This window comes from Triturus cristatus, chromosome 12 (genome assembly GCF_964204655.1).
Source record: "Triturus cristatus chromosome 12, aTriCri1.1, whole genome shotgun sequence".
Lineage (NCBI taxonomy): Eukaryota > Metazoa > Chordata > Amphibia > Caudata > Salamandridae > Triturus > Triturus cristatus.
Window position 1 is genome coordinate 94354197 of NC_140595.1, and position 13084 is coordinate 94367280.

The 13084-nt window shown below is 51.2% G+C and overlaps 1 protein-coding gene across 2 annotated transcripts in view; it reads left to right on the forward strand.

The window, feature by feature from the left end:
- LOC146772700 (cortexin-3-like) overlaps positions 1-13084 on the forward strand; it is a 46688-nt gene that overhangs the window by 12610 nt on the left and 20994 nt on the right. Inside the window, exon 1 of one of the 2 annotated variants that reach the window (XM_085639844.1) lies at positions 4033-4607. The exons of the other annotated variant lie outside the window; for it this stretch is intronic. The gene's annotated coding sequence lies outside the window, so the exon portion shown is untranslated. Of the gene's footprint in view, positions 1-4032; positions 4608-13084 lie in introns of those variants that run through there. 2 annotated transcript variants of the gene reach the window in all.

The following is a 13084-nucleotide window of genomic DNA, read 5'->3' on the forward strand; positions in this document are numbered from 1 at the left end:
GAGAACTCCTCTGTGTGTTGGTGTGTATCCACTGTCTGTGTTCCGTGTTCCCTGGAGAGAACTCCTCTGTGTGTAGGTGTGTATCCACTGCCTGTGTTCCGTGTTCCCTGGAGAGAACTCGTCTGTGTGTTGGTGTGTATCCACTGCCTGTGTTCCGTGTTCCCTGGAGAGAACTCCTCAGTGTGTTGGTGTGTATCCACTGCCTGTGTTCCATGAGAGATAGAACTCCTCTGTGTGTTGGTGTGTATCCACTGCCTGTGTTCCGTGTTCCCTGAGAGATAGAACTCCTCTGTGTGTTGGTGTGTATCCACTGCCTGTGTTCCGTGTTCCCTGAGAGATAGAACTCCTGTGTGTGTTGGTGTGTATCGACTGCCTGCGTTCCCTGAGAGATAGAACTCCTCTGTGTGTTGGTGTGTATCCACTGCCTGTGTTCCCTGAGAGATAGAACTCCTGTGTGCTGGTGTGTATCCACTGCCTGTGTTCCCTGAGAGATAGAACTCCTGTGTGTTGGTGTGTATTCACTGCCTGTGTTCCGTGTTCCCTGGAGAGAACTCCTCTGTGTGTTGGTGTGTATCCACTGCCTGTTTTCCCTGTTCCCGGGAGAGAACTCCTCTGTGTGTTGGTGTGTATCCACTGTCTGTGTTCCGTGTTCCCTGAGAGACAGAACTCCTGTGCGCTGGTGTGTATCCACTGCCTGTGTTCCCTGAGATAGAACTCCTGTGTGCTGGTGTGTATCCACTGCCTGTGTTCCCTGAGAGATAGAACTCCTGTGTGTTGGTGTGTATCCACTGCCTGTGTTCCCTGAGAGATAGAACTCCTGTGTTTTGGTGTGTATTCACTGCCTGTGTTCCGTGTTCCCTGGAGAGAACTCCTCTGTGTGTTGGTGTGTATCCACTGCTTGTGTTCCATGAGGGGATAGAAGTCCACTGTAGTGTTGGTGTGTATCCACTCTCTGTGTTCCACGGGTGGAGGGAGAGAGAGAGAGAGAGAGAGAGAGAGAGAGTGTATATATACACACATACACACAGGCTGGGTTCCACAATCCCTCTTGTTCTGTGTTCCAGTAAAAATGCTTTAGACCATGTTCCCTGAGAGATAGAACTCCTCTGTGTGTTGGTGTGTAACCACTGCCTGTGTTCCCTGGAGAGAACTCCTCTGTGTGTTGGTGTGTATCCACTGTCTGTGTTCCCTGAGAGATAGAACTCCTCTGTGTGTTGGTGTGTATCCACTGTCTGTGTTCCGTGTTCCCTGAGAGACAGAACTCCTGTGCGCTGGTGTGTATCCACTGCCTGTGTTCCCTGAGATAGAACTCCTGTGTGCTGGTGTGTATCCACTGCCTGTGTTCCCTGAGAGATAGAACTCCTGTGTGTTGGTGTGTATCCACTGCCTGTGTTCCCTGAGAGATAGAACTCCTGTGTGTTGGTGTGTATTCACTGCCTGTGTTCCGTGTTCCCTGGAGAGAACTCCTCTGTGTGTTGGTGTGTATCCACTGCTTGTGTTCCATGAGGGGATAGAAGTCCACTGTAGTGTTGGTGTGTATCCACTCTCTGTGTTCCACGGGTGGAGGGAGAGAGAGAGAGAGTGTATATATACACATACACACAGGCTGGGTTCCACAATCCCTCTTGTTCTGTGTTCCAGTAAAAATGCTTTAGACCATGTTCCCTGAGAGATAGAACTCCTCTGTGTGTTGGTGTGTAACCACTGCCTGTGTTCCCTGGAGAGAACTCCTCTGTGTGTTGGTGTGTATCCACTGTCTGTGTTCCCTGAGAGATAGAACTCGTCTGTCTGTAGGTGTGTATCCACTGCCTGTGTTCCGTGTTCCCTGAGAGATAGAACTCCTCTGTGTGTTGGTGTGTATCCACTGCCTGTGTTCCGTGTTCCCTGGAGCGAACTCCTCTGTGTGTATCCGCTGCCTGTGTTCCCTGAGAGATAGAACTCCTCTGTGTGTTGGTGTGTATCCACTGCCTGTGTTCCCTGTTCCCGGAAAGATAGAGCTCCTCTGTGTGTATCCACTGCCTGTGTTCCTTGAGAGATCGAACTCCTCTGTGTGTTGGTGTGTATCCACAGCCTGTGTTCCCTGTTCCCGGAGAGATAGAACTCCTCTGTGTGTATCCACTGCCTGTGTTCCTTGAGAGATCGTACTCCTCTGTGTGTTGGTGTGTATCCACTGCCTGTGTTCTGTGTTCCCTGGAGAGAACTCCTCTGTGTGTTGGTGTGTATCCACTGCCTGTGTTCTGTGTTCCCGGAGAGATAGAACTCCTCTGTGTGTATCCACTGCCTGTGTTCCTTGAGAGATCGAACTCCTCTGTGTGTTGGTGTGTATCCACTGCCTGTGTTCCCTGAGAGATAGAACTCCTCTGTGTGTTGGTGTGTATCCACAGCCTGTGTTCTGTGTTCCCTGGAGAAAACTCCTCTGTGTGTTGGTGTGTATCCACTGCCTGTGTTCTGTGTTCCCTGGAGAGAACTCCTCTGTGTGTTGGTGTGTATCCACTGCCTGTGTTCCGTGTTCCCTGAGATAGAACTCCTCTGTGTGTTGGTGTGTATCCACTGCCTGTGTTCCGTGTTCCCTGGAGAGAACTCCTGTGTGTATCCACTGCCTGTGTTCCCTGAGAGATAGAACTCCTCTGTGTGTTGGTTTGTATCCACTGCCTGTGTTCCATGTTCCCTGAGAGATAGAACTCCTCTGTGTGTTGGTGTGTAACCACTGCCTGTGTTCCGTGTTCCCTGGAGAGAACTCCTCTGTGTGTTGGTGTGTATCCACTGTTTGTGTTCCCTGAGAGATAGAACTCCTCTGTGTGTTGGTGTGTATCCACTGCCTGTGTTCCGTGTTCCCTGGAGAGAACTCGTCTGTGTGTTGGTGTGTATCCACTGCCTGTGTTCCGTGTTCCCTGGAGAGAACTCCTCTGTGTGTTGGTGTGTATCCACTGCCTGTGTTCCGTGTTCCCTCGAGAGAACTCCTCAGTGTGTTGGTGTGTATCCACTGCCTGTGTTCCCTGAGAGATAGAACTCCTCTGTGTGTTGGTGTGTATCCACTGCCTGTGTTCCGTGTTCCCTGGAGAGAACTCCTCTGTGTGTTGGTGTGTATCCACTGCCTGTGTTCCGTGTTCCCTGGAGAGAACTCCTCAGTGTGTTGGTGTGTATCCACTGCCTGTGTTCCCTGAGAGATAGAACTCCTGTGTGCTGGTGTGTATCCACTGCCTGTGTTCCCTGAGAGATAGAACTCCTGTGTGTTGGTGTGTATTCACTGCCTGTGTTCCGTGTTCCCTGGAGAGAACTCCTCTGTGTGTTGGTGTGTATCCACTGCCTGTGTTCCGTGTTCCCGGGAGAGAACATCTCTGTGTGTTGGTGTGTATCCACTGCCTGTGTTCCGTGTTCCCTGAGAGACAGAACTCCTGTGCGCTGGTGTGTATCCACTGCCTGTGTTCCCTGAGAGATAGAACTCCTGTGTGCTGGTGTGTATCCACTGCCTGTGTTCCCTGAGAGATAGAACTCCTGTGTGTTGGTGTGTATCCGCTGTCTGTGTTCCCTGAGAGATAGAACTCCTGTGTGTTGGTGTGTATTCACTGCCTGTGTTCCGTGTTCCCTGGAGAGAACTCCTCTGTGTGTTGGTGTGTATCCACTGCTTGTGTTCCATGAGGGGATAGAAGTACACTGTAGTGTTGGTGTGTATCCACTCTCTGTGTTCCACGGGGGGGGGGGGAGAGAGAGAGTGTATATATACACATACACACAGGCTGGGTTCCACAGTCCCTCTTGTTCTGTGTTCCAGTAAAAATGCTTTAGACCAAAACCTGGGGAAGGATCTGATTGGTCAGAGCTGCTGCCATCCAGGGCTGCAACTAATGGTTTACTAATACAGGACCAGGCTTTGACCCTTTGTGTGTGTGCCCGGCCCATGTAATGCGGAAGAGAATGACCTCCGCCCCCTGTGTGAGCAAAGAGGGCCTGGGAAGAGCAAGACACGCACACCCAAGAGAAGGATTGCACGGCTGAGCCTCGGTACATTACAGCGCAAGCGACGAGCAACAACCTGCTGGTAGAATACAGAAAGACTCCCCTGCACCCCTGGGTGGGGGGACAGCCCCGCAACTGGTTAAATGTGGGAGAGGCACCACTCGCATTCCTGGATAAACTGCTGGGGACGCCCCCGCCCCCTCCACCTGTGGGCGAGAGCAGGAGAGACCCCCGCAGACACCCACGCGAGCTGAGTGCAGGCGTGACTGGATGCAGGCAGGAGGAAGTGAGTGGGTGGCAGCGATGGGCATCTCTCAGGCTCCCGCATCCCTAGCCTCAACAAGTGCGGTGCCTCTGGGGTTGCCATAGCTACCAGTTGCTACCGGCAACCCAAGCATTGCCTTAAAGCATCCAAGGATGCTCTGATCACGGAGGCAGAGGAGGCAGGACGGGTCCAAACCGCTGGCGGAGGCGCGCGAGATCCAGCCATCTCCCGGCGCGCGACACACCTGAGGCCGCATCACAGCAGAGGCTACGTAAGGGGGATCCGTAGGCAATTCCCAAAGACCCTCGCCGCCCCCACCCTGGGCGGTGGTTTACAAGATAGGAGAGACCAACAAGTGGAAAACGAAGAGTCTGGAGTGAGAAAGGTACTGGCGTTCCTTCACCTGCATTGGGGGGGGGGGGGGGGGGGGGGGGGTTCAGAGCGGATTTATTGTGTACCTCCCCAAAATATACACATTTAGGCACCAAGGTGTCACCAGCAAAGCACGTGGGCAGGTTACTGCAGACTACCCCCCACTCTGGTCCTATATGCATGACTAGGGCTGCTTGCACTGGAGAAGAGGGCTTCTTACACGGCAAGAATGCAAAATCTGCACGCAGAGTGCAGAGCCTGGCAGCTAGTGTGTGATTGACACAGGGCAGCGACCAATGACCTGCACGCACGGGGGTGATGTCACCACACACCATGCATACCCTATCTCAATAGAGCAATATTGTGTGTGAGGTACAGGTTTTTGTTGCAGAGGGATGCTCCGTGTATTGTAGTCACCTGTATCTGCATGTGCAGGGCTGGTCCTGCACGGATTACGGGCATTACGTGTACATTGCAGATTCCAACACCAGCATGTAAGGGTCAGATCCCGATTGGATAACGGACAAGATGATATATAATACAGTCAACTTACACCAGCATGCTGCTCTGCACGGATAAAGGTCAATTCAGTATGCAATGCAGTTCACCACACCTGCAAGGGAGGAGCCAGCTCTGCAAGGATGTGAAGGCTCATGTATTGCAATCACCTGCATGGGAGGGGTCAGTGCCACATGGATAAAGGGCATTCCTTATACAATGCAGTTCACCAGCACCTCGATGTGAGGGGCCAGTGCCACACGGATAAAGGGCATTCCATATACAATGCAGTTCAGCAGCACCTGCATGTGAGGGGTCAGGCCTGCAAGAATAAAGGGCATTCTCTACAATGCAGTTCACCGGCAAGTGCATGTGAAGGGTCAGCTCCGCAGGGACATCCTCTATTCAATGCAGTTCACCAGGACCTGCATGGGAGGGGTTGGTATGCAAGAATAAAGGGTATTCTCTATACAATGCAGTTCACCGACAACTGCATGGGAGGCGAAGGCTCTGCAAGGATATAAAGGCTCATATTGCAATCACCTGCATGTGAGGGGTCAGCTCCGCAAGGATAAAGGGCATTCCATATACAATGCAGTTCAGCAGCACCTGCATGTGAGGGGTCAGCTCCGCAAGGATAAAGGGCACTCCATATACAATGCAGTTCAGCAGCACCTGCATGTGAGGGGTCAGCTCCGCAAGGATAAAGGGCATTCCATATACAATGCAGTTCAGCAGCACCTGCATGTGAGGGGTCAGCTCCGCAAGGATAAATGGCATTCCATATACAATGCAGTTCAGCAGCACCTGCATGTGAGGGGTTAGTTCCACATGGATAAAGGTAATTCCTTATACAATGCAGTTCAGCAGCACCTGCATGTGAGGGGTCAGCTCCACAAGGATAAAGGTCATTCCATATACAAATCAGTTCAGCAGCAACTGCATGCGAAGGGTCAGCTCCGCAAGGATAAAGGTCATTCCATATACAATGCAGTTCAGCAGCACCTGCATGTGAGGGGTCAGCTCCACAAGGATAAAGGGCATTCTATATACAATGCAGTTCAGCAGCACCTGCATGGGAGGGGTTAGTTCCACATGGATAAAGCGCATTCTATATACAATGCAGTTCACCAGCACCTGCATGTGAGGGATCAGCCTTTGCAAGGATAAAGGGAATTCTATGTGCAATGCAGTTCACCTGCATATGAGGGGTCAGCTCCAGAAGGATTAAGGGCATTCCATATACAATGCAGTTCACCAGCATATGAGGGGTCAGCTCCGGAAGGATTAAGGGCATTCCATATACAATGCAGTTCACCAGCTTCTGCATTTGAGGGGTCAGTGCCACATGGATAACGCGCATTCTATATACAATGCAGGTCAGTGACACCTGCATGTGAGGGGTCAGCTCCGCAAGGATTAAGGGCAACATCTATACAATGCAGGTCACCCACACCTGCATGGAAGGCGCAGGCTCTGCAAGGATATGAAGTCTCATGTTTTGCAATCACCTGCATGTGAGGGGTCAGCTCCGCAAAGATAAAGGTCATTCCATATACAATGCAGTTCAGCAGCACCTGCATGTGAGGGGTCAGCTCCGCAAGGATAAAGGGCACTCCATATACAATGCCCATCACCAATACATGCATGTGAGGGTTCCATGCGAGGGTTCAGCTCTGCCAGGGTAAAGGGCATTTCATATGCAATGCAGTTCACAAGCAACTGCATGCATGGGCCAGCTCTGCAAAAATAGACCAGATTCCATATACAATGCCCTTCACCAACACATGCATGGGAAGGGTCAGCTCTGCAAGGAGAGTGCGCATTAGATATACAGTGCAGTTCACCAGCACCTGCATGGGAGGGGTCAGCTCTGCAAAGATAAAGGACATTCTATATACAATGCAGTTCACCAGCATGGGAGGGGTCAGCTCTGCAAAAATAAAGGACATTCCATATCAAATGCAGTTCACCGACACCTGCATGTGAGGGATCAGCCTTTGCAATGATAAAGGGAATTCTATGTACAATGCAGTTCACCTGCATATGAGGACTCTGCTCCGGAAGGATTAAAGGCATTCCATATACAATGCAGTTCACCAGCATGTAAAGGGTCAGCTCTGCAAGGATAAAGGGCATTCTATATACAATGCAGTTCACCAGCTCCTGCATGTGAGGGGTCAGTGCCACATGGATAAAGCGCATTCTATATACAATGCAGGTCAGTGACCGCTGAATGTGAGGGGTCAGCTCCGCATGGATTAAGGGCAACATCTATACAATGCAGGTCACCCACACCTGCATGGAAGGCGCAGGCTCTGCAAGGATATGAAGGCTCATGTATTGCAATCCCCTGCATGTGAGGGTCAGCTGCAATCCCCTGCATGTGAGGGGTCAGCTCCGCAAAGATAAAGCTCATTCCATATACAATGCAGTTCAGCAGCACCTGCAAGTGAGGGGTCAGCTCCGCAAGGATAAAGGTCATTCCATATACAGTGCAGGTCAGCAGCACCTGCATGTGAGGGGTCAGCTCCGCAAGGATAAAGGGCACTCCATATACAATGCCCTTCACCAACACATGCATGTGAGGGTTCAGCTCTGCAAGGGTAAAGCGAGTTTCATATACAATGCAGTTCAGGGGCACCGGCATAACTATTTACACCACATGTACCTAATGCCGCACAGATTGGCGCGTATGTATCTGACCTCCACGGACATTTGTCCCAGGTGTCAAGCCACGGGTGCAGACTTTCTACACATGGTCTGGACTTGCCCCCGCATTTTAATATACTGGGGGATGGTCTCCGACGTATTGTCTGCGGCAACGGGAACCACGATTCCAATTCAGGGGGGGCCTTTTATACTAGAAGAAAAGTAAGTCGTAAAAACCTTAATAAATTCATTGATCTGGCGATGGTTCTGAACAAATGATCCTTGGCCATGGCATGGAAATCCCCAACAGGCCCATGCACTAGACATTGGCTGCTAGCCCTTCGGCGTGCCCTTGTTGCCAAACACGTTACGTCGACGTCTCGAACCTCCGCGACCAACGGCACGGACACTGCCTGTGGATTGGCAACACTATGTGACTACCATAGAGGCCAGCCTGCAGGAGGGCAGACAATCGTGGGGGGCATGTCGTCGGTGCCGACACTGCACCTGGCTAACATACCCTTGATCCCTCCCATACCTGTGCTGGGACATGCCTATAGATGAAGAGCTGGGCCATATACACGTGGGAGCGGCACTCCCACACTACAGTCCCCCCACCCGCCCCTCCCCGATCGCGCACACTCGTACGTAATGCAACACCTACTTTGCATAACCCCCACCCCAACACTCTGCTTACATAGTGGCGTCCACAACAGCAGGTCTCTGATAGTTTACACTCTGCATAACCGACATACACAGCGGGGACATACTTGTGATACTCATAAGACAGACACATTAGAACGCTGGTGCTAAGTTTACTGGTTTATTTCTTTCATGTTATGTTTGGATATTGCTTTAACCCCTTGCCTGCTCATGACAGAACCACTCCGTCATGAGCCATGGGCGCCGTGTGCTCATGATGGAGTGGTTCCGTCATGCTGCGGCCGTTGCGGCCGCTCCGCCCACGCGGCGCTGATTCCCCACCTGTGCGGGTAAATAATGCAAGTGGGCGGAGTCGTGACGGAACCACTCCGTCATGAGCACAGCGCACCCGTGGCTCATGACGGAGTGGTTCCGTCTTGAGCATGGCGGCGCCGCGCTCACCCCGAACCCCCCCAGCGCCGCGGCAAAATTTGTGCCGCGGCGAAGGGGTTAAACAGTGTCTTAAGCTGATAATCTTTGAAGTGAATTGTCATTGTTGGATAGTAATGTCGTACATGGCGTTGGCGCCCCCCCCCCCCACCTAATAGCTACAATAATGTGAATGGGGATGTACCATAATTTGCACTTTACTGTCATAATCACAGCTGTATGATGCGCCGAGTATAAAACAATTATTTTTAAAAAAAAGATTCAATATACAATGCAGTCATCAAAACCTGCATGTGATGGTTACTAAATTAAATTACAGTTCCCAATTACTGGAGGTGTAAGGCACGCGCTGCAGGGATAAAGAGCATTTGCTATACAACGCAGGTGACCAGCACCTGCATATGAATGGCAGGCTGTGCAGGGATAAAGGGCGTTTGATCTACAGTGCAGGTAAACACCTGCATGTGAGGAGCAGGCTTTGCATGGATAAAGAGCGATGGATACACAAAGCTTTTCCCAAACACTAGCCAGAATACAATGGAAGGGATCACCAGGCATGCCTGACTGACTGCCAGGGCCCGGTGGGTGTAAGGCTTCCCTCATGGACTCCATCCCAGCAAATGCTCATCAAGCATGGCACCGCCAATACACTTTATTTGTTTCTATTTTCGCGACATGTGTTGGCTGTCATCTCAGTGTAGGAGCCTTGCGCCTGCTCATGTGCTGTGCATGAGACTGCAAGTAAAGTCAGGGGCACTAGAGAGAATGGAATGACTCCCATGGCGCACACTGCACAGCAATAGGAATGCCATCATACAAGCATACACGTCAGAGAGGAAACGTGTGCCTATTGCAATGTGTCAAATGCTGCATGTAAAATATATGTAATCTGTGCACAACAAGAGGTTACAGACCAGATTCTTGAAAGGGTGGACCTATGCTAAAGATGACCTCCTTGGGTTTAAATTGAGTCCATCAATAGCCCGCTCTCATGCCTCACTCACCCCAAAAGAATCCTGGGCTCAATACACTAACATTTGCACAGGCACTACGCATACAGGACTTTTCCATGATAATCTTCATGGTCACAGTGAGATGGGAGTTCCCAATACTCTGGCTCCAAAATGTATTAGCCAGTCATAATGTACTGGGTGACTATGGAACTCATTCTTGGTGCACGGTGTTGAGCCTCAATATCAACTGCGGAATATCAAGAGACGCTAATATCGCAGACAGAATATTGAGACACAAAATATCAAAAGTTGATATGTATAGATTTATATACCTTACTCCACATACATGGACCTTGACAATACAAATATCTTCAAAGTACACAGATGTGGAGTTAGGAAAAGTAAATCTAGCCCACCTCCCTCGAGTTGCGCCATGGCGGACAAGAAGGCGGCGTCCGTTGCAAGGTACGCTGTGGTTGAGTCCCAGTAAAGATTGGAGCCTGCAGGGCTGCTGGAAGAGGATGAGGCTCAGAGAGCCTCAACGTCCAGGTGGTGACTCGAACAGGAGAGGTGCGGCTGGTGACTGACTCCCTTCATCGTACAGAACGTCCCCGGAGACTGGGCCTAGTCAGCCGAAACAGAGAAACAGTCGAAGGGGAGAGACGTCACGGTGGAGCGAGGGGAGGACGACAGAGGCCCGCATCAGAGAAGCAGTAAAAGGGTGGCCGCACTGGTCACACCTTTGAGGTTAGGCCGCAGCAAGGTGAGTTTTCATACGAGGGGCCGCACTGAGGCCTGTCTTGCCAGAAGTGGGAGACCGAGCGCCGGTGAAGATAGAGTGCTCCTGGTTGGTGCCAGAAGACAGAGCCAGGCCCGCCGTGAGTGGATGTGCTGCCGCTGGCCCGTAAAAGACACTGGGGGCGGCTGGAGCCGGCCCCACTTTCCAGAGCAGGGCCTCTTGGAGTGGATGCCTTGTGTGGCCTCCCCTAATTAGCTTCCAGGGCCTGCCTCTAGCAATCATCTGGCAGCGCGGAGGAGACAACAGGTGGGTGCGTGTGGGAGGACACACTCTCATAGCTTGGCATGGCCTGATGGGGGAGAAAGGAACAAAAGGGCCAAAGACCCTCAACCCCACAAACAGGAGAAGCTTGATAAATTCAGGAAGGTCATTACTCAAAGAGGGAGCGCTGTCCATGCCCAACAATGAGGAACTCCTTCAGGCTATCTGTGCCTCTCGAGGGATGCATCAAGGAGGTACGCTCCGAGGTCACACTGCTCCGCCAGGATCTGCATAATGTTGTGGAACTGATTACAAATACCTAAAATAGAATCTCAGATCTGGAGGACACATCACAGACCCAGCACAAAGAGGTCACCGACTTATATGGAACATTGAAGGAGGTGGACTGGAGAGTAGAGGATGTGGAAAACCTTACGAGACGGAACAACCTGCACTTTGTGGGCTTCCAAGAAGCAGCGAAAGGCACGGACGTGTCACTTCTTGTGACAGCGGCTGAAGACCTCCCTGCCAGAGGTGCACTTCTTTACCTGCTTTGAGACAATAAAAGCGCTCATCGTGCACGGACAATGAGACCTCCGGTGGATGCTTCACCAAGGCTTGTGATTGCCCGCTTCTTAAATTATCATGATCGCGACATGATCATCCGCGAGGCACAGAGGCGTCTATTATGAGAACTCAGAAATCATGATATTTCCTGACTACTCCAGGGAGGTGTAGAAACGATGATGTACCTTTGATTCAGTCAAAGCGAAGCTGTGGACTCTCCATATACAACATATGCTTCTATTCCCTGCGAAACTCACGGTGCTTTACATGGAAAAGACTCCTCTTTCAGACCCGAGGAGGAATGGACCTGGATAGAGGAGAGGACTTCATCAAAAGCCCCAAAAATGCCTTAAGTAAGCCACAGCAGCAGAAAGGAGAGAGAGAAACCATCTGGATGACCCCTCGGTGTGGGAAACGTCATAGAGTCGACGTGTCCCATATGAGGCTGAGGAAGACACCTGCCTACTGAGAGTAGACCGTCTCAATCGGGTCGCTCAACCGAGGGCGGAAGACAACAGACAGTGACCACAAAAATGACCAGGCAGAGGTCAGCCCGGGACTCGAACACACCGGACCCCTCAGAGAAAAAGATCTCCTCAGACTCGGTGATGGCCACCCGATATTGGCAGCAGTTCCCAACATGGAGGGCCCTCGCTGGGATCCCCTACTCCAGACAAGAGTTGCAGCGCATAAGGGTTGCTGCTCGCTGACTGGAAACTGGCACGGCGGATGCTGCATAAGACTGAATAGCTTTCACCTCTCACACACCCTTATTTTATTCCTTCCAAAGAGCACTCACTAAGTGTACAGCTTGTCCATACTCTTTCACCCTCTTTCTTTTATCCCATCTTTTCTCTTTCTCCTTCCTTCACCTCTTCCCCCCCCTTTTTCTTCACTCTTTCCCTCCCTTCCCCTTTTTTATTCCCTTCATATCTTTCCTCGTATTGCTGGCCCTTGCCTGTGAGTTCCATTTGAGAGTCAATCACTCCTGTGATCATAGTTGGACTATAGTTTACTAGGGTGGGTGAATAGGTCATGAGAGGGCGGGCTACAGATCCCTCTGGTTCGACCTGCACCGCAGTTGTCCAATTGTTGCAGGGGGCGGTGGGCGGTGTTGGAGGGGTGGGGGGGAAATGGGGGATGCCGTTACTGTGTTTCTGTTGGGGACAAAGGGAACAAAGTGTAGACGCATGGCAGACACGTTAGCAACATATGGACACAGACATACTCGAGAGGGAAACTGGATTACAATCTCAGTTGAGCCGCACAAATGGGAAGGCCGAGACCAGGATGACTCTTCCTCTTCCGTTCTGACCTGGAACGTTAATGGACTGGGTAGCAAAAATCAAACGAGGGCTGTGGACACCTACCTCAGGAGACTGAAAGCAGATGTGGTGGTCCTTCAGGAAATACATTTGAGGGGTACTACCTTCTCCTTCCTGGTAGGGGATCCTATGTAACACTGGCACATACAGGTTTTACCTCAGGTGCCCAGGGGATAGCCATACTGACTAGGAGAACACCACCTTTACGCATAGAAAAAAATGGCTAGACCCAAATTGAACATATGCCACGGTATATGCCCCCCCCCCCCAAGACTCCAAAAATGCACTATGGACAAGGTGGCGGGTAAACTCCTGGAAGCAAACTCATCTATACATGTTGTGGGAGATAATCTCAACGAAGTTCTTGACCCTTCTCTGAACCGCTCAAGCTCAGTCAGGGTAG